This window comes from Lissotriton helveticus, chromosome 1_2 (genome assembly GCF_964261635.1).
Source record: "Lissotriton helveticus chromosome 1_2, aLisHel1.1, whole genome shotgun sequence".
Lineage (NCBI taxonomy): Eukaryota > Metazoa > Chordata > Amphibia > Caudata > Salamandridae > Lissotriton > Lissotriton helveticus.
In genome coordinates this window covers 100,660,354-100,684,216 of record NC_136058.1, presented here as the reverse complement: position 1 = coordinate 100,684,216, position 23,863 = coordinate 100,660,354, and positions in this window count along the sequence as shown.

The window sequence follows — 23,863 nt, the reverse complement described above, 5'->3', positions numbered from 1 at the left end:
ATGACATCATTACTAAAATCACTGCAACATTTGAAATTACATCATTGATGAAAACACTGTGCATGGCCGAGGTGCGAGCAGCTGCTCATTTCACCTTCACTGCTTCAGCTGGGGGGTGACCCATTATAGCCTGCAAGAGCTTTAAAAATATATTTTTTGCTGCTGGTAATGCTCATAAAAGAGGCAGAGGCACAACCAATGATTTTGTAATGTTGTGGAGGGCTGCAGGGAGTGCAGTAGCCCCACCAGAGCAACATTAAAAAAAACACAGTAAGACTCCTGGGTCATTGAAACCCTGACCCCAAGAGGGCTTACCATATTATTTTAAAGCACTCTGAGAGGGAGCTGTATGCTTTTCAGGGGCCTCATTTTGTGGTCTGAAAAATGTTTTTAAAAGACCTAAAGACATGTTAATGTTATTTTTAAAAAGGCTTTATTGAAACTATTTTATGCCACTCGTTTTTATTAAACTTTGCTATCTGTGAATGAATAAAATATACAATGGATTATTGTTTTTGGTGACTATTTGACAAACACAAGAGGTCTGCCTTACAACCTGATGTTAGGACCCATTAATAAAGCCAACAGGCCTACTTTTTAATATTTTGGTGTTCTGACCCTTTGACAAAGTGAGTAGGTGTACCTTACTTAAAATTACACCCATTATTTTGTTACATCACATAGTCAGCTGTATGTGACAGTTGAGGTTGGGCATCCCTCGCTCAACCTCATGCCATTTACAGCCAAAGGCCATGTGCACCGACGAGGAGAAGGGTGCCCACTCACGGACATCTTATTTTACCTTAAAAAACTACGGAAGTTCACTGAAAAAAAACTACGGTTAAAGTGACTTTATAGTTAGGAATTGTAATAATATCTTGCCTTACATTAAAAAACATAGAAATTCACTGAAAAAAACAAAGGTTAAAGGGATGTTATAGTTAGGCGAAAATATCAGTTAAAACATGCTGTTTTAAAGTAACAAAACCCACTGAACTTGACCAGTATCACAAGTAACTATAACTCAAGCCCTAAAGTAACAAAAATCACACCCTCGCCGTGCACTGCTTATACCCCCACATATTACATCACTGATGCCGTGTTCAGTGACAATATTGATAACATCACTGATGACATCTGAAATTACATCATTTATGACACAACGCTGTGTATGGCCAGTGCGTGAGGTATAGTTACTTCAGGGCACAAGTCTTGTTTTCTAGACAAATCTATACCTCTCTGATGAGCTCCTATATGAGCAAAACACATGTGACAGGGCTGCTTTTATTCATTCCATGTTGGCTTGAATGGTATTTTACCAACCCAAAGCTTTAATACTGTGCCTGGAATGGTAAATGGATTTTGTCATTTTTCAGCTCTGTGTGGACAACACTTGCTATTCTTATGTTTGAAGACTTTGCTGCAAAAATGACAAAAGGCTTTGTCACTTTCGTGTATGGTATTGTGTCCTATGCATAAAAATTGCTAGAAAACCAGACATTTTAGGTGAGCAGATTTGGAGGGTTTGTGGTGTTATAGAGTGTTCCATGCAAAACTTGTCTTCACCTAAAACATGGGAACTACTCAGAGTTCCCTGCTTCCTTTTTTACATAATTTATGTGGCATTCTAAGCTTGAAAGGGTATTGTTTTGACTTATACTAGTTTCTCAATTGTGTCTGGAAAAAGCTATAACTCTCTGACAAGCTCTAATAAGAGCAAACCACATATGACTGGCTGCTTATATTCATTCCAATGTGGCTTGGAAAGAATTTTACCAATCCAAAGCTGTAAATCTGTTCTTGGAATGGTAAAAGGCTTTTGTTATTTTTCAGCTTATCGTGGACGGCTCTTGCTCTTCATATGCTTAAAGACTTTACCGTAAAAATTGCAAAAGGCCTTGTGACTTTCTAGCTCAGCCATTGTGCTAATCATATGCCTAATATCTTTGCTAGGAAAACCGGCATTTGAAGTGAGCAGATTTGGAGTGTTCGTGGTGTGATAGAGTGTTCCATGTAAAGGACATGCACTGCACTCCTTCACTTACTTCAGGCGATAAAAGAGAGAACAAACTCCTCTTCAATTGTGTAAAATATTTATTTGCTGCTCACAAAGTTAAAAATATATACCTATCTTCAGTGCCATTTGACGAATCTTTCCCAAAATAGTGTCAAAGTAAGTTCTGTTATGCTTGTTTGGGGTGATCTGTTAAGTGGGGGCTGAAAGAAGGAGGTTAAAAAAAGGTGTATTTTCCAAATTTAATTCCCATAGAAACGCGTTGTCAACACTTCAACCAGTGTTAGCAGCCATCTTGGGACTCAGCTTTTCAGAGTCTCCCAAAAAACTGAAAATAAAGAAAAGGGGGCAGGGTAGAATACCCTGACCCCCATTACACGGTCTTGGGGTCCCCCTAGGACTCCCACACAGCATTTTATTTTTAAATGCTGGAAAATCGAGATATCTGTGAATTAGCAGAAAAAATGTTTACAAAAACAAGCACGGCTCCCGTGCTTGCTTTTAAATAACCCATGGGTGGCTCAGATCCTTGTGGTAAATCTTAAATATAAGAGGGGGGCGCATGAGGCTCTCCTGCTACTGCTTATCAAATCCCTGGGGACTGCCCCTCTCCAGGGCTAATTACAATAATATGGGGAGACCTCACGGACCCTCCAGGGCCCCGGGGATCACCACCTTCCCAGGGCAAAACTCTAAAATGGGAGGGGGGCCATTCTCTGCTCTGGGTACCGCCACCTCCTTGCGGCAGGCCCTAAAGGAAGAAAGGAGGGGGGCCACGCAGACCCCTTCTTGGAGCCATACATGGCCCTGGGCATCGCCATCCCCCAGGGCCAGCTCCTGCAATGTCCTGGGGGTGCCCACCCTCAAGACATTGCAGTTTGCTATCACTTGGCGGGAGCACCGCTCCTGCCAAGCCATAGAAAACAGTGCTCCGCTTTGAGCAAGCAAGGGCATTTGATCTTGCTTGCTCAAAGCAGTGTACACTTTGCTTTTACACACAGGGAGCTGCATGTTAGCAGCTCCCTATGTGTAAAAACAATGCTGGCTTCCGCAGTAGGAGGGGAGCCCCCAGGGATCGTGGGGGCCAACATGAAAAACTGGGTGCCCTGGGTGGGACCGGGAATCCCAGTACAGAGGCCAGGCCCTGGGAGATGAGGTTAAAAAAGTTTTAAAAAACGGGCGCAGGCCCCGAGGGAAGGGGGTCCCCAGGGCCGAAATAGGCCCAGGAGGGTGGCCGCGCGGCACCCTCCATCTAATAATATATTTTTTAACGAAATGCCGTTCCCTGGGGGATGGTGTCCCGGGCCAAAATAGGCCCAGGAAGGGGGGCTGTGGAGCCCCCAACCCATTTCATAAAAGATTGGCCACAGGGGATGGGGTCCCCGGGCCCAAATCAACCTAGGGAAGGGGGCTACCAGCTTCCCTTCCCTTAAAAAAAAAGAGCCCGGCAACTTGATGGACCATGCCCCATTTCCCCACCACTCTGCAAACATGCCTCCTGGGGCGCTGCTAGTTGAGGGATGAAGTCCCCTTGGCTCTTGAGGGCTTTAGGACTAAAGTGGACTTCTTCCCCCAACCAGTAGTGTTGCAGGAGGTGCGTTTGCTGAGTGGCAGAGAAAGGGGCATGATGTCTGATGACCTCCAAGCAATCCAGCTGTGTGGGTAACAGGAGGGGTAGTTGACCCCCAAGGGCCATCTTGAGCCAAGGGGACTTCCTGCCTGCAGGAGAAAACTGATTTCAGAAAATAGTGCTCACTGGCTGTAATTAAAACATTTAGAGTAACAACACATGTAGCAGGGGCAGCCCTTATGGGGGCTTACAACAGGAGAAAAGGAGGTACTAAAGAGGGACTGCTAAGCCTATTGACGTATCAATAGCCACCATTTACAAAGGACAGTAACAGGAGCCAGTTGAAAAGATGGGCGGAAAATGGGCGGAATTTAAAGTCCATACATGAAAACAGCAGGTCTCGAAGAGACAGCGCAAGCGCTGCCTAGGCAAGACCTAAAAAAGGGTAAGAAATACAAGAAAGTGATGCAAAATTGTAAATAAATAATCTCTGAAAAAAAGAAACTAACCAATGCATTGAAAAAAGGATTGTAGTTTTTTCTAGATACCCACCATGAACCACCAGAGATTTACAAATTTGTTCGTAGAATAAAATTGCTAAAGTTTCATGCCCCAATGAAAAGGAATAAGGACAATTATGCACCCCCAAACAAGCTCCAGTAATTTGGACATTGAGGACAGCACAACTATAAGAGTGTCACACAATTTAGAGCAAAAAAACAAGAATGACAGTAAACTATTGACAGAGTTGGGCATTGAAGAAACGTAACTATCAAGTGCCTGCAAAGCGAAATCAATATTTTGCCCAGCCTTGCCTGTGGGCAATAAAATTGATAAATGTAATTAAAAGGAAATCCATATAATCTTTATTTGACAAGTGCTGCCATAAAAGTTCACATGAATATAATTCACATAAAAACTTTAAAATCGATAAAAACAATAACATTATTGAAAACCATCATAAAAAGTCACTAATGAGCAGTACTTATGTAGCTGCATAATCTGTTAACATTTCTAGTCATGAAATTACACTGAACAGGCTACAGACAATAACCTGTACTTCTGGATTACAATAGAAAAGTAGCACCTCATTAGAGAAGGACATTAAGTTAGCAGGTTGAGCTAAAATATTTCGGATGAATCACATTACCAACAACAAGGGTCAGTGCAATACAATATTCAGGGCCCTACACTGCCCTGTCTGGTTCTCCACACTCCCAGTAAGAAACAGGAAACAACAAATACGACCATGGGTGTTGTATTGGATCTGAGGATTCTAGCAACAAACCTAAAGGGCAAATGGAAATCAAGGACATCAATATAATGTAATACAAACCATAAAGAAAAGGAAAAAACGCGCAAAATCGATATAGATGATGAACGCCCTAAAAAAATTATGATTACATTAAAATCAAAATTACCAATAAGGGTGGATAGTTTGTCGTCATGGTGTCTATATGAAAGAAGCATCAAGACAACTGCAAGATAGTGTTGTTGTGAAACATCGGAGAAGGTCAGTTATAAAGAAATCACTAAATGGCACCATAACGAATTATGCTACTGAAGAGATCAGAATCTATTTGACAAAAATGAATTAAGCTAACTAGCAACATAATTTCCTACAACCTACGAACTTCTTTTCATAAAGGTATCAATAATCCTACAGGAAGACCAATTTGTTTTAATGGGCATCACCATTTGAGAAGACACCAATTTGTATAGATCACTTCCTAGATCTAATTGTGATGTTGATGTTGTTAAATTCATACTTAAAATACACAGAGGATTTATTATCACATTTACAAAACATAGTGCAATCAGAGTATTATCACCATATAATAGTAGATGTCACAGCTCTATGTATTTCAATACCACACGAAACAAGTATCTAGACATTAACATGTTTTCTAATGAAAAGAAATATCAGTAAATTGAAACATACTCAAATGTTACTAGAAATGATTGAAAGATGTCTGGAAAACAACATCTGTACCGTCAGCCATCATCTTTGTGAAATATGGGTTTGGAAACCACTGCTTTTTCTTTACAAAAGTAGTCTGAGGCAGGCAATCCAAGCACAGAGATGAGACTGGGATTGAGTTATAGATACTGGTACTTAATGTAATTCATGCACAGCTTTAGACAATACATGATAGTCCTCATTGCCAGAGGTCTGTAAATTCCAATGGGCCAGGCACCAGGACTTACAGGTAGGTTTTTGTTTTTTACAGAGAAATTTCTCAAAGCAGCCACAATCTCTGTATGAAACGCTGGGGGAAACCAGCTGAAAATTGGCACAGGAACAATGACCACCCCCTTGTTATTCTAAAAAAAAAAAAAAAATGATCCCCGTTATTCAACCCCCGAATTAATGGGACCCCCAATAAGAGTCAGGAACCAGAGTTTGGAGTTTTAGGGGGTCACTTCTAATGAGGACATGTGTCAGAAACTAAACCTGACTAAATTCTCTAATAACCACTTTGAGGAATCTCGGTAACACATGTTTTCAAGATGCATTATTGGAAAACGAAACGACCTTTTCAGGAAAAGAAGCGCCACCGCCTCTCATGGAGACTCTGCTTGCTTGGTACTGTACACAGTGCATTAATATGTCACACTCCAGTAACACGGCCCTGGAGCCTCGAGGGCCCCCCGCTGCTAAGCTCGGCTGGAAACACATTTGTCCTGACTGTTCCTTTCTTCGCCCCCCTCCCATCTGCCTAAAATGAATCACTGCAGCAACCAGACTGACTCCGAGGGCAGCGCCGGGGCTCGAGGAGCTAACCTGACTCCCGTGGCTTCAACATTTTAATTAATTTCAACACTAATGCACAAATGAGAGTTAATCACTGCGTTGGAGGGCCTTCTAATTTACCAAGTTTATTCATTAAAACTTTCCTCACTGAACTTTGATTGAATGTCATGCTTTTTAAAGCGGTCTTAACAGACTTTTCTTCTGCCTCCGGCTTTTTAACTACAGCAGGAGACCACCGAGAAGAGGGGGTCTTGGAAAGACCCACTCAACGATGGGCTAGAAAGAGTACTTTTAAAGGGAAAGAATTATTTTTCCTTGCAAGTACAAATGCACAATAACTATAATTGTTGATCACCCACAACATTTTTCTAAACCTATGATCTTTGCCTGGCTTAAAGTATTCGTGGGTTTCGCTAGTGCAATTCTTTTAGAATCAAGGTGATCGAATCAGCGCACCCCATTGGATCTATTAACCAGCAGCAACTTAATTCAGAGTCTAGTACAATCTGTTTGTGTTAAGAGCCTTGCAGGAGAATCTATTTCTTACTCTGTAAACAACTAACGCTACCCGATACTCTGGCCCAGGTATAAAAACATGGAGCTTTCCAACCTTACATGAGTGTAAATGCACTCAGTATTAGAATTCACAAAGGGAACACGTGCTCAGTTATAGTTTTCAGGGCGTGCTTCTGGAAATCCTTTGGAATTCAATTTTCGCATGAACACATGCCCACATATATATATTTGCTCATGCAGAAATCTGAAGAGTAAATGCACTTACTAACTATTTTTCCTTTTTCTCCATGGGGAAAAATATATTTTTTGTCTGAGGAGACACCTTTTCTTCTATAAATCACCCACATTTTGCGGGTGTTCCCCTTCCCTACCAAACCTGGAATGACTTATAAATACACACACATGTAAGGTTTGTGCAAATGCACAGAGCATCCCAGCCTATTAACGCACTTGCCTCATCATTTTATGAATAAATAATTTTTACAAGTGCATAACCCACATTTGTGAATGTCTAAAGTGTTATTGCACTTTTAAAAAAAGGACGATTTGCACACAGAAGTGCAATGTACTCTTATAAATTGCATTCGAATTGGGGTCTCATTTGCACTTTACTTTTGGTCTTTTGCACTGCACTACCAGTGTCATATACTTATACCTTCACATTCATGCAGGTGAACTATAATCAAGGCAGGGTTGTATGGAATCAGCACATAGTCTTTTTTCCAGCTGTTAGGTGTTACAGCAATAAAGTTATCTCTGACATCTACATTTCGCTTACATAGAAATGCAGATTGTTGTTGCTTCCATAAATGGCACCTACAAGGCCCTGGAAGCTGATGTTTTGTACCATCTTTGTATTTGGTCTGTTACAGTCACAAAACATACAACCCTCATTTGTCCTCATGATAATATTATTCTCACCATTAACTGCTTAAAAGCCCCCCCAGGATCCACCATTACTATATCATTCCACTTCTTTCTTGGCTGCTCTGGACTTTACTTTGTACTGCACCTCTAAGGCTGATCTCACTCCAGCATCCTTTCCATCTAACTCTCTACTTCCATATTTCCCCGACTCCTGTTCACCTTCCAATTCTCCCAAGTTTAACTTATTTACTTTTGTGTATGAAGCTGAAGTTGTTCACTTGTTGACCTGTGTTCATTTAACTGCATGCCCGTTTTATGGCCTCTATCCAAGAGAGATGCAAAAATTGGGTGTAAATCCGTCAGGGAAAATATTCCTAGCAGACGGTATTGGGCACATAGCTAGTGGTTCATCCCCATGCGAGGAATAACGTGAAGAAAAAGTCTTTGCGGCCGATTTACCTGCATATTATTTCTCTTGACAGAAGGTTTGGCTCACAGAAAGTATGCTCAGAAAACATGCGATCAGTCACAGTTTGTATGCGATCAGCTAATAACCTTGTGCTCAATGTAAGCTTACAGAAGCAGGATGATGGTGTCTTTTCTCTGTCTGCTTCCTTTGTTAAGGCACCTGACACTTCTGATCTCCATACTTGTCTGTCACAATTACATTTTGCCTTTCATATTTTAAATCAGCAACTGTGCTTTACGGTCTGGAAAAATATATTTTTGTTTCCCTAGTCACTCTAATTAGCAACTTATTTCTTTTTTCTTATTTCTCCCCAAAATCTAAGAAGGAATCTTACGCTCTAAGCTCTCCTAATTTCTTCTTGTACACCATGTTTTGTTCTTGTGCAACCTGGGTTTGCACTGGTGACAATATAAAATCTACTTTTCTTTATGCCTCATATTTTATTTCTGCTACAAAACATCAAAAGCTTTTCTCTATTTTCATACTACTTTTTGATTTTGTGGATCATTTTACCTCTCGGCCGGTCACAGCTCCGCAACTGCACTTCTGCTGGGATGCCTCTTTCTTTAGCAGTTGCCTAGCAACTGCCCGCATTCTCTTGCATCTCCTGATGCCACTTTCCCGCCACTGCTGCTCCCACCCTCTGCCTCCCCGTAAGCACCTCCCATCTCTCAGGACTTTTAATGGAGGCCACAGCATGGTCTCAGTGAGTATGGCTGCACCTCTCGGCCAATCACAGCTCCCCAGCTTCATGTCTGTTGGACTGCCTCTTTCTTTAGCAGTTGCTTAGCAACTGCTTGCATTCTCTGTAGCTCCTGACACCACTTTCCCGCCACTGCTGCTCCTGCCCCCCGCCAGCCCTATCCACTACTTTTAATGAAGGCCGCAGTGTGGGCGCATTGCCAGCACACCCAAGACGTGCCAAAGGTAAGCCCATCTATGCCCGATGTGCCCTGCGCTAGGATACCTGGTCCTCTCACCTTCCACCGATACATTACCAAGGAGCTCCTGGCCCTAGACACCGCAACAAGAGATGATTCACGTCCTCCCTACGACCAACCAAAGGACCCTTCACCTCCTGCCACTGCTGCTTCTCCTATGCATCAAAACCGCTGCAAACCACCTGAAAGAACTCTTCAAAATTGTCAAGAAATTCTCCAACCAGACAGCTACTGAGACCTCATCCACCCCTCCCAAGAACTCTGCGACACCCTCTCAGACTACTTCCACAGCAAGATTACGACCATCTACTACAACTTTGACACCCAACTCACTACTATCTGCCTCAACAACCTCTCCCAACCAGTGAACACCAGTCGCCTGATAACCATCTGGTCCCTGCTCACCACTCAGACCATCTCAACCATCATGTCATCCATCCACCCCGGGGCATCTACCTCTCCCCTCCCTCACCATCTCTTCAACCTCGGAATAAACCCGATCAGCACCGAAATCACCAGCCTTCTCAACACCTCCATCTCCACTGCAGCCTTCCCAGATGGATGGAAACATGCGGAGGTCAGACCACACCTAAAAAAAAACTCTGCCAACCCCAGTGACCTAAAGAATTACAGACTGATCTCCCTGCTACTCTACCCAGCCAAAGTACTTGAGAAAGCCATCAACCAACAGCTTACCAAATAAATTGAACTAAACCATCTTCTTGACGCCTAACAATCTGGATTCTGTGCCAACAACAGCACGGAGACTGCACTAATTGCTGCCACTGACGACATCAGGACCCTTCTCAACTGCAGAGAAACAGTAGCCCTGATCCTCCTTGACCTCTCTGCTGCATTCAATACATTCTCCCACCACACCCTGCTCAATACACTCAACAACCTCTGCATTTAGTGGATCGCCTTTTTCCTCTCAGGGCACACACAGAGCCTCCTTCACCTTCACAACCAAGGACATCACATGCGGCATACATCTGGGGTCAACCCTGTTCAACATCTGCATGACCCCCCTCACAGATATCATCAGATCCCACAGACTCAACATAATCTCCTATGCTGACGACACTCAACTGATCCTCTCGCTCACTCTGGACCCCCACAACTCCAAAACAAACTTCTGCAACACGATGACCGACATAGCCAAATGGAAAAGAGACAACTGCCTCAAACTAAACTCCGACAAGACAGAAGTACTGATCTTCAGGAAGAACCCATCTGCATGGGACCTCAGCTGGTGGCCAGGGGAACTAGGACCAACACCCGCTCCTAAAGACCACACATGCAACCTTGGCATCATCCTTGACAGCCAACTGACCATGAAACAGCGTCAACTCCATCGCCTCCTCCTACTTCCACACCCTCCGCATGTTCTGCCGAATCTTCAGATGGCTCCCAACCAACACCAGAAAGACCGCCACACTCCCTCATCACCAGCCACTTCGACTATGGCAATGCTCTCTATGCCGGAATTTCCGCCCAGCTCCTCTAAAGACTCCAGACCATACAGGACACCACGGCCAGAGTCATCTTGAGCCTTCCCAAGCGAACCCCCCTCACCCCTCACCTCAGAAACCTCCACTGGCAACCAATCCAGAAGAGATGCCAGTTCAAGATCCTCAGGCTCGCATACAAAGCTCTGCACAACCAAGGATCATCCTACATCAACCATCAACTAAGCTCCCACTGGCCTGCAAGACACCTGCGCTCTACCTCGCTCGCCCTCTTACACCCTCCATCCTTCGCAACTACAGATGTGGCCGCTCCTTCTACATTACCGCCTAGACCTGAAACAACTTGCCCCTCCACATCCGAACAGCACTCCACCTGGTGGACTTCAGAAAGAGATTTAAGACCTGACTTTTTGACAGAGACACTGCAACCCCAGTGCCCAGATGCCCTTAAGGGTGACAATGCTGCACTATACAAATACTGTATGATTGATTGACATTCTGCTCACTTCTCTGGGTTATTCAGCTGTCTCACAGTGGATTCCCTCGCCCCTTTCAGCAGGTCTGTGTTCTTTGTCACAAAATGGTTGCTGAGTCAACTCCTTTCCTATTTTTCTTGTGGTTAATTGCTACTTTCACTTATTTCTAATGTTCCATCCGCTGGTTTTCACACCTTTATTCTCTTTTCTTTTCCCTCCTCTTTTATGGACCTCTTTTAGACTTTCCTTCTGTTTTACTTGTTGAACCCCAAAGAACACTGAACTCTTCATTTTACTAGCATCTTTTTTTTAATTCTTACTCCTTTCAATTTCCTTCATGTTTCTTTGAGTCTACCTGTATTTATTCAAATTTTCTGATTTTCTCATTGTTCTCGCTACCTCTTCCACTGCTTCACTGTATTTGCTTCAGTGCCATTGCTTACTATTTATATGCCAATTCCTGTTCAATTTTCTGGGTACTATCGTCATATGTGTTCAGTGCCTCGCACCTTCCGCTTTGTCACACCTTGCATTTGTACATCAACTTTCATGACAACTCTGTTCTGCTCTCCTGCTCTTCTGCCCATTCTGTGTCCTTCTTGTGTTCTTTTTAACGCATGTGTTTTTATTCCTACTGCACTGAATTGTTGGAATTTGCATCATTCCGTCATTTGTCTTTTTTCTTTAAGACTGTCAAATTCAAGAAGGACCTCAAGACATGGCTGTTAGAATGAGCCTACACCCAGATGGACCAGCACCCTCCCCCTACCCAGTGCCTTGAAACCCACACAGGTGAGTAGCCAAGCTTTACAAACCCCTGATTGATTGATTGATTGATTGATTGATTGATTGAAGAAGAAGGTAATGGAACATCATCTTGCTAAGAGGTTTGCATCTTTACTTATAAGCGATCCCTTGTCTCTTTTAGGTTGAATTTTGTTAACATTATTATTGTATAACATCGTTTAACAGTCTCTCCACACATTTTCAATACTCAATCCATTTCTCACAAATATTTACTGTTTTCCTTCAACTATTACTGTGCAGGTTCCGAGTTTATTATTGTATTTGTGGTATGCCAATTATAAAAAATTACTACCTAGCCTATGGCATGCACAGATTTAGAAGGAAGGTTTTTCAGCCAATTTATTTACTTAATTTTACTGTTAGAACCATTGGACATACATTTAACTCTCATAGTTGCACAACCAAATTTCTAAAAAATACCTGGACAATTGGGACCTGGTAACTCTCTGTTAGAAGTCCAAGTGTCCATTTTGTTCTCTCAGTTTTACTCCTTTTGGACACCTGAAGTTTGTACCTCAATTGTGGTAGTAAGACAGCTAATCAGGTATCAGCTACTCTATGCTTTGGATAAACTATTTCTGTATTCACTCTCTGTGCAGTCCCTGGAATTGGATGATATGGTGTTAGCTTACCTGGATAACATAAAGGGTGTCAAATAGTAATATATAGCAAATTATGAATGAACTGTAATAGTTCTGGACCACACGTAGGTCAGTTATATATGTATCCTTTCTGAGGGCCTAGACTAAGATACTATTTCCATACATTCAAAGGAGGGCCACACAAACATCTGACAGGCTGGCCATTAGCCCCATACCCCCTTCTAAATCATTAATATGTCCTTATATTGCTACAATTTACATGGTGGCAGCTACTGACCTGAAATCTACAGTGTATATGTAGATAGGCCTCAGATGATCAGTTTTCTTTCAGTGTGGAGAAACTAATTGGCTCATACCCATGGCCCTTACTCACCACTCACCTCTGCTCCAACTTTTGAAGAATCCTGAGAAAATGGATACGTTTCCTGGGCTCGGTCAAGCTTAGCAGGAAAATGTGAACAATCCATAACCTTTCGGAAGCCATTTACAGCTTGACCCATGTGTAAAAAAGGGTGCAAACTGTGGGCAGTTGCATTTAGTAATTTAGTTTACCATAATCTTTCTTCTCTCATTTGGTGGTATCAACGACTACCTAAAAGAGAACAATTGGGCACCAAATTGCTAACAAATGTTAACACCAATTCTGCCACTTTTAGCAGCAAACTTTCAATCAAGCACAAAACTTGACTAGAACCAAACAGTTTATAGTAAACACTAGTCTGTACAACGTTTGGGTGTCCTCCAGGCTCGCTCACTCCCCTCAAAGTTAGAAGACTTTTATATGGTGTTATGGGATTGCATTGGCCATGGAAGCAACCAAATAGGTTTTCAAGAGGAGAAGATGGGAAGGAGATGGACATTTGATTTGATTTGCTAAGAAAACATTCAGCCATGTTCGATTTTATCTGTAGGGCCCCTCTGTCAATATCCTTCCATAAGGCACTCTCCCAGAGCTAAAAATTTATTACACTGTTGAAAAAGCGGGAGTGAAGCCAATGGAATCTAGTAAGAGATTGGTTTTAATGTACATATTAACTGCATGAAAAGTTTTAACAACCCAATGTGTTAGAGGAATTTCCTTATATCTGACTTAGCTAGGTTGGTTTTTAAAAGAGTGGAGTTTAAACAAAACAAAGAGGCCTATCTTATTAACAGAACATTATGCATATGGACTTTTATCTGCCGAGGAAGCTGACACCATTCCTCTACGTTTAGGCTTTCTCCCAGAGCTGAGTATATGCCATACTTTTGGGAATGCAGAAGCAGGGACTGTAGAAAACAGTAGGAAGTTGGTTTCTGATAACCTATACATAACATGCTTATTTAACCTTTGGAGAGACCATGCTCACCCACTTAATCTTTAGAATAATAAGAGGATAAATGACTTACTGTCTTCGACCAAAAGGTAACCATGCTATGCCTACTGAATGAAAACTGGAAGAAATGTTCCAATATCTGGCCTGATTTTCTGCTGCCAGGGCTAGTTCCAAGATTTGTGACCATTTCCTGAACAGAGTTACAAGACAAACTGGCTCTTGGTTTGGCTCTGGTGCACAGAAAATATGCCTGTTACAGAATTTACCTCATATAATTCGGTGTGTGAAAGCTGAGATGTCCGTGTGGAGGGTCCCGCTAACCATTTGAAATATTTCCAATTAAACAGTATCCTATTGAGAAAATGATGTTGTCTTTTACTAGTTTTGGGAACAACTCAGCACTGTTATCAAGAGCACTGGTCTCTTTTAGAACAGTCCACATCTAGTGGAAACAAATACTGGGTAACCTGCAACGTCATCATCGTAAAAAACAGTGTGTATCAACACGATAACTGACCACATTAAACCAATTTAGGGGTTAACTGGCACACACACAATTTTACGGATTGATCATCCATTTATTACACTAAAATTCATTGGCTTAGTGGACCTACAGGAAAATCCAATACATACTAACAAAATCAAGCTGAAACTTTCAAGTCTGGTTGGGAAAGTGACCCATTATTATTTCTATTGCTAGCTAGTCTGGTGTCTAATGTGCCCACTCTAGGGGCCTGTGTTTGACCTCATGATCACATGTTCAAATCCCAGCGGGTCCACTCAGCCTTTCATCCTTCTGAGGTCGATTACATGAGTAACCATTGAGTTGGATAACAATGAACACCTGGTATTCAGCACCAAGATACCCTTGGGTGAACCGCGCTTTACAAATGCACATGTTATCTAGATTAGTTTGTGACTTACCTTTGTGATCATTTTTGACTAGATAATGGTAAGCATTTTCTTATTTTACCCCACCAAGCAGTCTGTATGAAAAATATGCTTCTTACTCCAGGTTAGGAGAATAGCAATAGCTCATTTTTGAGCGGCGTTATCTTTTTGGTGCAGGACCACAGCAGTGTTAGTGCAGGCATAGTTGTGGCTTTCATTTGAACCTCATGGAATTCATTGAATCGTTTTTGCAATAAAGGCTATTCCTTAGACCCCCAGGGCATAATGTTACTGTTTGTAGTAAACTACATCACCAGACAGTGACATGGGTCTGGATTATGTCTTGTCTCAGATCTAAATGGATGTTGGTCAGCTGTTGTAGTGTAGGGTGTCTAACAAGGGAATGCTGAGAGGTGTATAGGAAGGACAGCCACCCAGGTAAATAAGAAATATGCCACTCTAACATATTGCCAGACGTTTGCAGACCCACCTCGTAAATATTCATGACCGTGAAAGAGTATTAATTTACTATTTCGGTTTTAGTTGGTAAGATGACAGAACTATGCGTTTCGGCTTCTTAAGTCAAACAAATATGAACGTTTACGACAGTGAATTTGGTAACCGTCCCTTTCTGTTTTTTAACCTGTAATAACATAAAATAGTCCAACAAGTATTCATTGGGAAACCTTTGCATTTAATGGATTTCCTTGTTTTTATTAAAAAAAATATTTTTTTAAAGTGCAAAAATAGAAATAATCTCTCATATCTGTGTGTTTGTGATGCAACGAATATAGGAACTCAGTAAAGAGAAATTCTATCCTGGCTGCTGTCTGGCATTTTTGCCACACCATATCCATTAAACAAAAGATGAATAGCTCTTCCCAGCATTCCAGGATCTGAAGTTAATGGCATTATGATTGTTGTGTAAATTCTTTAATAACGTGTTCACACTTGTAGACCATGTGTTCTGTTTCAATTATTTGAATTGAAATTTTGATTTTTGTTTTCTTGTATGGGGCGCTCGTAAACGTTCCGGGAGGACAGTTTTTTTAGTGTTCTGCTAGAATGCCTATTTCTTTCCTGACCTGTTCCATGCAGGTATTCATAACGCTGCTGCTTTATCAATATATATCAGCCCATAACCCTTAAGTGACCTTCTGCAGTCAGCGACCAGTGAAATGTAACTTAGCCTCAAATGCGTCTGGGTTAAGGGTCATCCATATAATTATTTTCGGCATGTTATATGTTTCTAAATAGTAATTTACTTTTTTACCACGATTAAAGTCAATTTGAGTTTATTGCTGTGTCAAACGGGTTCATGAAAGGGCACATTAGAAAACGGCAGCATTTTCTGCATCGAGATATCATTTGAAATGATTCTGCAGGTTACAGTTATGCCAGTTTATTGTTAAGGGGCAGCGTCGTCTTCATTTGTTTATTCATGGGTGATTGTAAAGGTACAACATGCCACACATAGGTCACCATGCTCAAACCTCTAAATACTATTATGTATTAGTATTTATAGAGTGCAAACTTAGCCGAGAGAGCAAGAGAGATTACTGTCCATTAGGGAGACATGCAAGATTGTCTGTAGCAAGTCTGAATTTACATCCAGCTATTACACATACTTTCATATTTCAAATGTTATTTTATACATTAACATTTTTGGGGCACAGGTAGCTAAGGTGATTTCCCCAAAATCACACAGTTTTCAGGTAGCTGCATCGCAGGGATTTCATCCTAGCTCCGCCTGGTTACAAATTTAGCATCCTAGTCACTAGCCCACATTCCTTCCCTGACATGCCTCAGTCTATCTCTGTAGAAACACCCCGAGTGGGATGGGTATGCTCAGACTTGAGTCTCGTGCTCTCCATGACACTGGAGTGAAGCTATCCTGGCTGATGAGGGCTAATAGCCCGAAACCTGTCCTAGGATGCTTGTTTCCAGTCCAGGGAGGACCTGACTTGGCAGTTCGGACTGGACCTTTCTCATGGGACACAGGGTCAAGACTGATTTGCATATGGCTGAGTTCAAACTGGAATGGCATGGTGAGCAAAAAAACGATTGATTAAGGCCCAGATCTATGTACTGTGGTGAATGTATGTATGACATTGTTCTGCATTCTGTCCATCTACTGTTGGTTTTGCATCAGTCTATCTCTGTGGCAATATTCAGAGGATTCTGCCCAGCATTGAACAGCCTCATGACAGGGTTTGGTCTGGTATCTCTTTTGATGAAGGCCAAATAAATGTTCTATTGATCAATATTGAAGCCTGGCATTGTTAAAATAATGCATAATGTTACAGACCAAAAAATTGTCCAAACAATCTATAATATATAGTTGAAGATAAGATTGACAACTCCTTTCCATGTTTACAAGCCATGGGGGTAATATAATGTTTGTTACTGGAATTGTGCCATTTGCATATCAAATATTATGGTTAAGCCATACTGACGTATTAACCTTACCTCTGTGTTAAATTTGTTTTACCATCCCTAGCCTCCTTCACATATTTAAGGTAGCAGGGTACTGGATCCAGCACTGGTGCATCTCCTGTAAATAGTTGAAAGAATGCGTTTAAGTCAGACAGGCGATTTTTTAAGGAATATTTCTAGTGTGTGGAAATCGACACTTAGAAACTTTTCTGGTGAAAACCACACAATGGATTCCTATGGAAAGAAATACAACTTACTGGTAAGTGTGGTTAGAATTACTTTTCAGGGTCAGTGCTGGGCTAAAAGATGCAGCACTGGGTTCTCTCCTTAAAAAAAGGTGAGTTAATCCGAATTTGTTGTTCGGATGATTTTAGGTGAATATTTTAAAGTTCCAAAACTCCACACTTAAAAGAATTTCCAAGTGAAACCAGTCAATGTTAGCCTATGGAAGCAAATTCAAGTTACTGGTAAGTATGGTTAGAATTACTTTTCAGGATCAGTACTGGGCTCAAAGATGCAGCACTGAGGTCTCTCCTGATAACAGGTGAGTAAATCGGAATTTGTAGTTTGGCTGATTTTACTTTGGTCCAGTAGATTTAGAGCACTTTCCTACACCATCCCCTCCCTTCACCACTGTGTAAACACATCCTGTGTCAGTTTTAATTTGAGAGATTAAGTACCCTTGAATTCTAAGGGTCCCTGGGGTCCAAGTAGCCCACTAGGTACCTCCAGTAAGCGCCACAGAGCTGCGTTGCAGAGAGGTGTAAAAAGGGGCACAACCTGGGCCACCTCTCTGCAACGCAGCGCATTGGCGCTTACTGAAAGCACTTGGTGGGCTAGTTAGCCCCCAGGAGACCTCAGGATTGAAGGGGAATTATTTCCCCAACTTAAAACACGCCACAGGGCGTGTTTGCACACGTCACCTCAGCCCCCATCCCCTCCCTTTGCCCCTGTGTAAACGCGCTCTGTGTCCGTTTTAAGTTGGGAGATTAAGTCCTCTTGAACCCTGATGGTCCAAGCAGCCCACTAGGTACCTGCATTAAGTGCCACAGAGCTGCGTTGCAGAGAGGTGTAAAAAGGGGCACAACCTGGGCCACCTCTCTGCAACGCAGTGCATTGGCGCTTACTGGAAGCACCTGGTGGGCTAGTTAGCCCCCAAGGGCCCTGAGGATTGAAGGGGAATTATTTCCCCAACTTAAAACATGCCACAGGGCGTGTTTGCACACGTCACCTCAGGCCCCATCCCCTTCCTTCGCCCCTGTGTAAACGCGCCCTGGGTCCGTTTTAAGTTGGGAGATTAAGTTCCCTTGAATCCTGAGGATCCCTGGGGTCCAAGTAGCCCACTAGGTACCTCCAGGTAGCGGCACAGAGCTGCGTTGCAGAGAGGTGTCAAAAGGGGCACAACCTGAGCCACCTCTCTGCAATACAGCGCAGTGGCGCTTACTGGAAGCACTTGGTGGGCTAGTTAGCCCCCAGGAGCCGTCAGGATTGAAGGGGAATTATTTCCCCAACTTAAAACAAGCCACAGGGCGTTTGCACACGTCACCTCCGGCCCCGTCCCCTCCCTTCGCCCCTGTGTATACGCACCCTGTGTCCGTTTTAAGTTGGGAGATTAAGTCCCCTTGAATCCTGAGGGTCCCTAGGGTGCAACTAGCCCACTAGGTACCTCCAGTAAACATCACAGAACTGCATTGCAGGGAGGTGTAAAAATGGGCGTGGCCTCTGAACACCTCTCTGCAACGCAGCTCCCTGGCGCATACTGGAGGTACCTGGTGGGCTAGTTGGCCCCCAGGAACCCTCAAGATTGAAGAGGAATTAATTCCTCAACTTAAAATGCACCACATGGCGCTTTTGCACAATGGTGAAGGAAGGGGGTGGGGCCTGAGGTGACATGTCTGCAAACACACCCTGTGGCGCCTTTAAGTTGGGGAATTAATTCCTCTTCAATCCTGAGGTTCCTTGGGGGCCAACTAGCCCACCAGGTACCTCCAGTATGCGTCAGGGAGCTGCGTTGCAGAGAGGTGTTCCGAGGCCATGCCCCTTTTTACAACACTCTGCAACGCAGCTCGGTGGTGCTTACTGGAGGTACCTGGTGGGCTAGTTGGCCCCCAGGGGACCTCAGAATTTAAGAGCATTAATTCCCCAACTTAAAATGCGCCACACGGTGTGTTTGCACACATATCACCTCAGGTCCCGCCCCCTACCTTCACCACTGTGCAAACGCGGCCCGTAGTGTGTTTTAAGTTGGGGGATGTCGTCGATGTAGCGCATCCATAGCCCTATATTGGGCCGGAATGGATTGGAATCATTTAAGATGAAACTACTCTCAAAAGATGCCATGAAGATAATAGCCAAATATGGGGCAAAGGCAGACCCGATGGCTACTCCCTCGACGACATCCTTTTGATTTGGTCTGGCAACCAATCACAGTTGACAGCTTTTCATACATGGCTCAACATGAGGTCTCGTGATATCTAATTCACGGTGCAAACTGATACCAATACGATCAACTTTTTTGATCTATCCATCTATGCAGATGGCGATGTCCTACGCACCACTCTGTACAGGAAACCGGCTGAACGCAACTCACTGCTACAATACTCAAGCCACCACCCTAGAGGACTGAGGGATAATCTGCCATTTGGGCAGTTTCTGCGCATTCTGAGAAATTGTTCCCAAAAGGAACATTACATGAATGAATCCAACGATATATTGGAGCGTCTCGTTGAGCGCGGATACCCCAAAAGACTAGTAAAAAAAGCAAGAAAACAGGCTTGGTTTAGCCCTCGTGAATCACTATTGCAACCCAAGGAGCGTGGTGATACTGAGGAACAGCGACTGATATTTGTAACCACATTTTTAACTCAGAGTAATGATATCAAGAACACCATTAACAAACATTGGAATCTGACATCCGACGACCTTGGTGTGGACACACCCCCCATGCACTCATTCAAAATGGCGAAAAATATCCGTGATCACTTAGTTCTATTATTCCTGGACTCACCTGCGGCAACAACGATACTGTCCCTTTGGAACTTACCTCCTGTCCTTGGTCATCATAGATGTGGCAGCTGCAAGGCCTGCGCTAACAGTATCCAAACCAAGGAATTCCAATTTAAACATCACACAATCCCCCTCAAAGCTCACTCCAATTGCAATACGTCTGATGTCATATATTGCATCATTTGTCCATGTGATCTGATCTACGTCGGACAAACCCAACAGAAGATAAAAATGAGGATTTTACAACACTGTAGCCGCATCAGATGTGAAGTAATTGGGTGCACCGCTGGTGGAGCATTTTGGATGTATGACGTTACAACGCATACTTTTACAACGCATGTCTTAACAACGCATTTTTTACAACGCAACATCCATTACAACGCATTCCATTACAATGCATGCCATTACAACAAATTTTTAAAAACTACCTTTACAACGCATTCCATTACAACGCATACAACCTTTACAACACATACCATTGCAACGCATAACATTACATTGCATGTATGTTAAGTATTGGATAGTGTAGGGGTAAAAAGTACTATTCCAACTCAAGGGGGGTGCAACAAGAAGGTAAGTGTTGGATAGTATAGGGGTAACAATTACTATTCTAACTCTAAAGGGGTGCAATAGTAGGGTAGGTGTTGGATAGTGTAGGGGTAAAAATTACTATTCTAGCTCCAGGGGGTGCAACAGTAGGGTAAGTGTTGGATAGTGTAAGGGTACTATGCGTTGTAATGTTATGAGTTGTAGTGGTATGCGTTGTAGTGTCATGCGTTGTAATGGTAGCGTTGTAATGGCATGCGATGTAATGGATGTTGCGTTGTTAAAGTTTCGTTGTAATGGTAGTGCGTTGTAAAAGTTGTGTTGTCAAGGTTGTTTCCCGAGCATTTCAAGCTAGCTGGACATTCTCCTGACAGTTTCAAATGGATTGTCCTTGAACGAGTTTCCCTGGGCCCTAGAGGCGGGAATATTGGCCCAATACTGGACATCTGTGAATTAAAATGGATAAAAAAATTTGACTCCATCTTCAGCGGGCTTAATGAGTCAGACAGTAGCTACGCCCAACTTGCAACATTATAAAGACCTTGAGCAATCCATTTTGACTGAATCTTCTCTCTCACTCAGGCAATGTCATGCACCTACACGCCTTTACCTTCATGTTTTGAATGGAACACGAGTTTGGGCTCGGCTTTGACCTTTTCTCTCTTTTCCTACTAATAACCTTTTCAGAATACTGGAGGGTCTTTACCACCCTGTGTGGCAGGTAAGCGCCCTGTACGTTGTTGATTCATGATATAATTTAATATAATATCCCTCCATCACCCCATGGCACTTATGTCTATATAACCTGAGTGCCCTACATACTGTGATTTCATGCTGGAATTATAATATTATTCTTTCTCGTCGCTACATGGCATGAATGTTTACATAACCTTGTCTGACCTATCAGCGCTTTTACCACCCTGCGCGGTAGGTACGCGTTCTGGGCCAAATTTTACACACATCTTTCAAGACTCATGTCGTACTACCAGCAGGTCTGCGTGATGCCCACCCTGATTCCAACTATAATTACTGTTGCCTACATGCGCCTTTACCGCCATGTCTGGCAGGTACGCACCTGTATGGTAGGGGCGAGCTCCCCTAGACACAATTCGGTCAATACAACCCACCTCCTTTTAAATTAGACAAGTTCACAGTTGAGAAGCATTTCGATAATCCATCCTTGTAGAGTGTTTTTCCTTAGAGTAACCATGGTTACCAAGACTCGTAATCTTAGTCTTTCTACCATTTTGATCACGACGGGCAGTGCGTCTACGTGCATGCGCTCCCGTTAGCCGCCAGCCTTGGACCAATTCGGTGGATTCATTTCCCGTCTCCAGGCATATTTTGGAGCAATCCGCTTCACCTTTATACCTCCGTTTGAGTAATTTTATCCCAGTCCTGGTTTTAACTCATGGCCCCCCTTTTTCAGCAGATCACGGTACTTTTGACTGCTCCTCGACAGCACAACCATATGGTGTAAGCCCCGGGCTCCTCTGCTGGATTTTTCCAGTTCACAGGTATTTGGCGGTTTGACCCCTCAACATTTAACCATTACCCCGTCCTGTGGTTAACACGAGGTCTTCTTACCCTTTTAGAGGACCGCGGTACTTTTGACTGCTCCCTGGCAGCCTGATTCCATTATTCTAGCCCGATTGCCACACGCTGTAAGTTCACATACCCAAGCCTTTATTTTTTATATATATTCTTTCAGCAATGTGATGTACCTTTGGCTTATATCCATGTAAATCATTGAGGGGTGCTGTTTCCCTTCCCTTATTTAGCGCTGGGTTACACTTGTTTTTCATTAACTTACACTGCCAAATTTGTTTTGGGTTCTTTTCAGTGCAGTCAACCTCGCCAGCCACTCCAGCAATTTATTTGTCAGTGACTTATGCGCTCTTTTCATGCATTATTGACTATCGTATATCCTCTGTTCTCCACCCGCTTTTTGGCATCCCATATGGACCTTCTAAACTGTGTATTTATATGCCCCCCTCTAGGAAGCTTGCCCAACACCCCTTCCCACATTGAGGAAGACCTGTTTAGGGGACTACTTACCCTACACCGTTCTGGGTCGAAACGTAGACTACTACCCCTCGCACCAGCTTCTACCCCTAGCACGAACTATACTGCTGATCCCAGAAGTTTGGTTGCTCGAAATGTTATGAACATTTGATGTACTAATGTCTGGCTCCCGTTTGAAGCCAGTTGAAAAATTCTGTTTCCTTTTGCCTTTTAAATAAGTGTGTTTGACCTGCACCACGTTCCCTACCTTGCACTACTTCCTACCACTTCACTTTTTCCCTCCCGCCCCTTTCCTTGTCATTGGGCACTAATATTTGTCAATTGATACATTCATGTAATGTACACAAAAATGTGTTCGAGTACTCTGTGAATAAATAACACTGTACTCTAAATCTACGTAATTTTTCCGATTTGTGTGTTCTATCTGTCCTCCCGTTCTGGGACCCCTCTTTCTGTACTACTACATACCCAGGTCCCAGCGACTTCTTTTTGGGTTGACCCTAATTATTTCCACATGGGGAGCAGCTAACATTCTGCTCCCCATGTGGAAAAGCAATCAGCTTTGCTAGTTGGGAGAGAGAGCAGGTTTCCTGCTCTCTCTTCCAAATAGCAAAGCAGTTTGCAATGACAGGGTGGGAGACGCGAGGCTCCTGCCCTGTCATTGCAAATGGCAATGTTCCTGGGGTGGGCACCCCGAGACACTGCAGCAGCCGCCCCAGGGGGGGCGGTCCCCAGGGCCCTCAAGGGCTCCAGGAGGGGGGCTGCGTGGCCCCCCCTCCTACCTGTTTTAAAGCCCCGGGGGTGGTGGTTCCCGGAGTTGGGGGGTCTGTCACGGACCCCCCTTTACATTTTTAGTGTGACGGGGAGGTGGCAGTCCCTGGGGCGTGTGGGGGGGCTTGAGCCCCCCCACACAGGCTATTTTATTAAACAAAAGCCCCGGGGTGGCGATCCCCCAGGCTGCGAGGGGGCCGTGAGCCCCCTGCCATTCTTTTACAAAATCCCCGTGGTGTGGCGGCCTGAGAGCCACCCACAATGAATGTAAAGAAGCCCCAGGGGTTGGCGGTCCCCGGGGCTGGTGGGGCATGAGAGCCCCCACCTAATTTCAGGAATCCCCAGGGGGTGGCGGTCCCCAGGGCTGGGGGCCCCTCTGTGCCCCC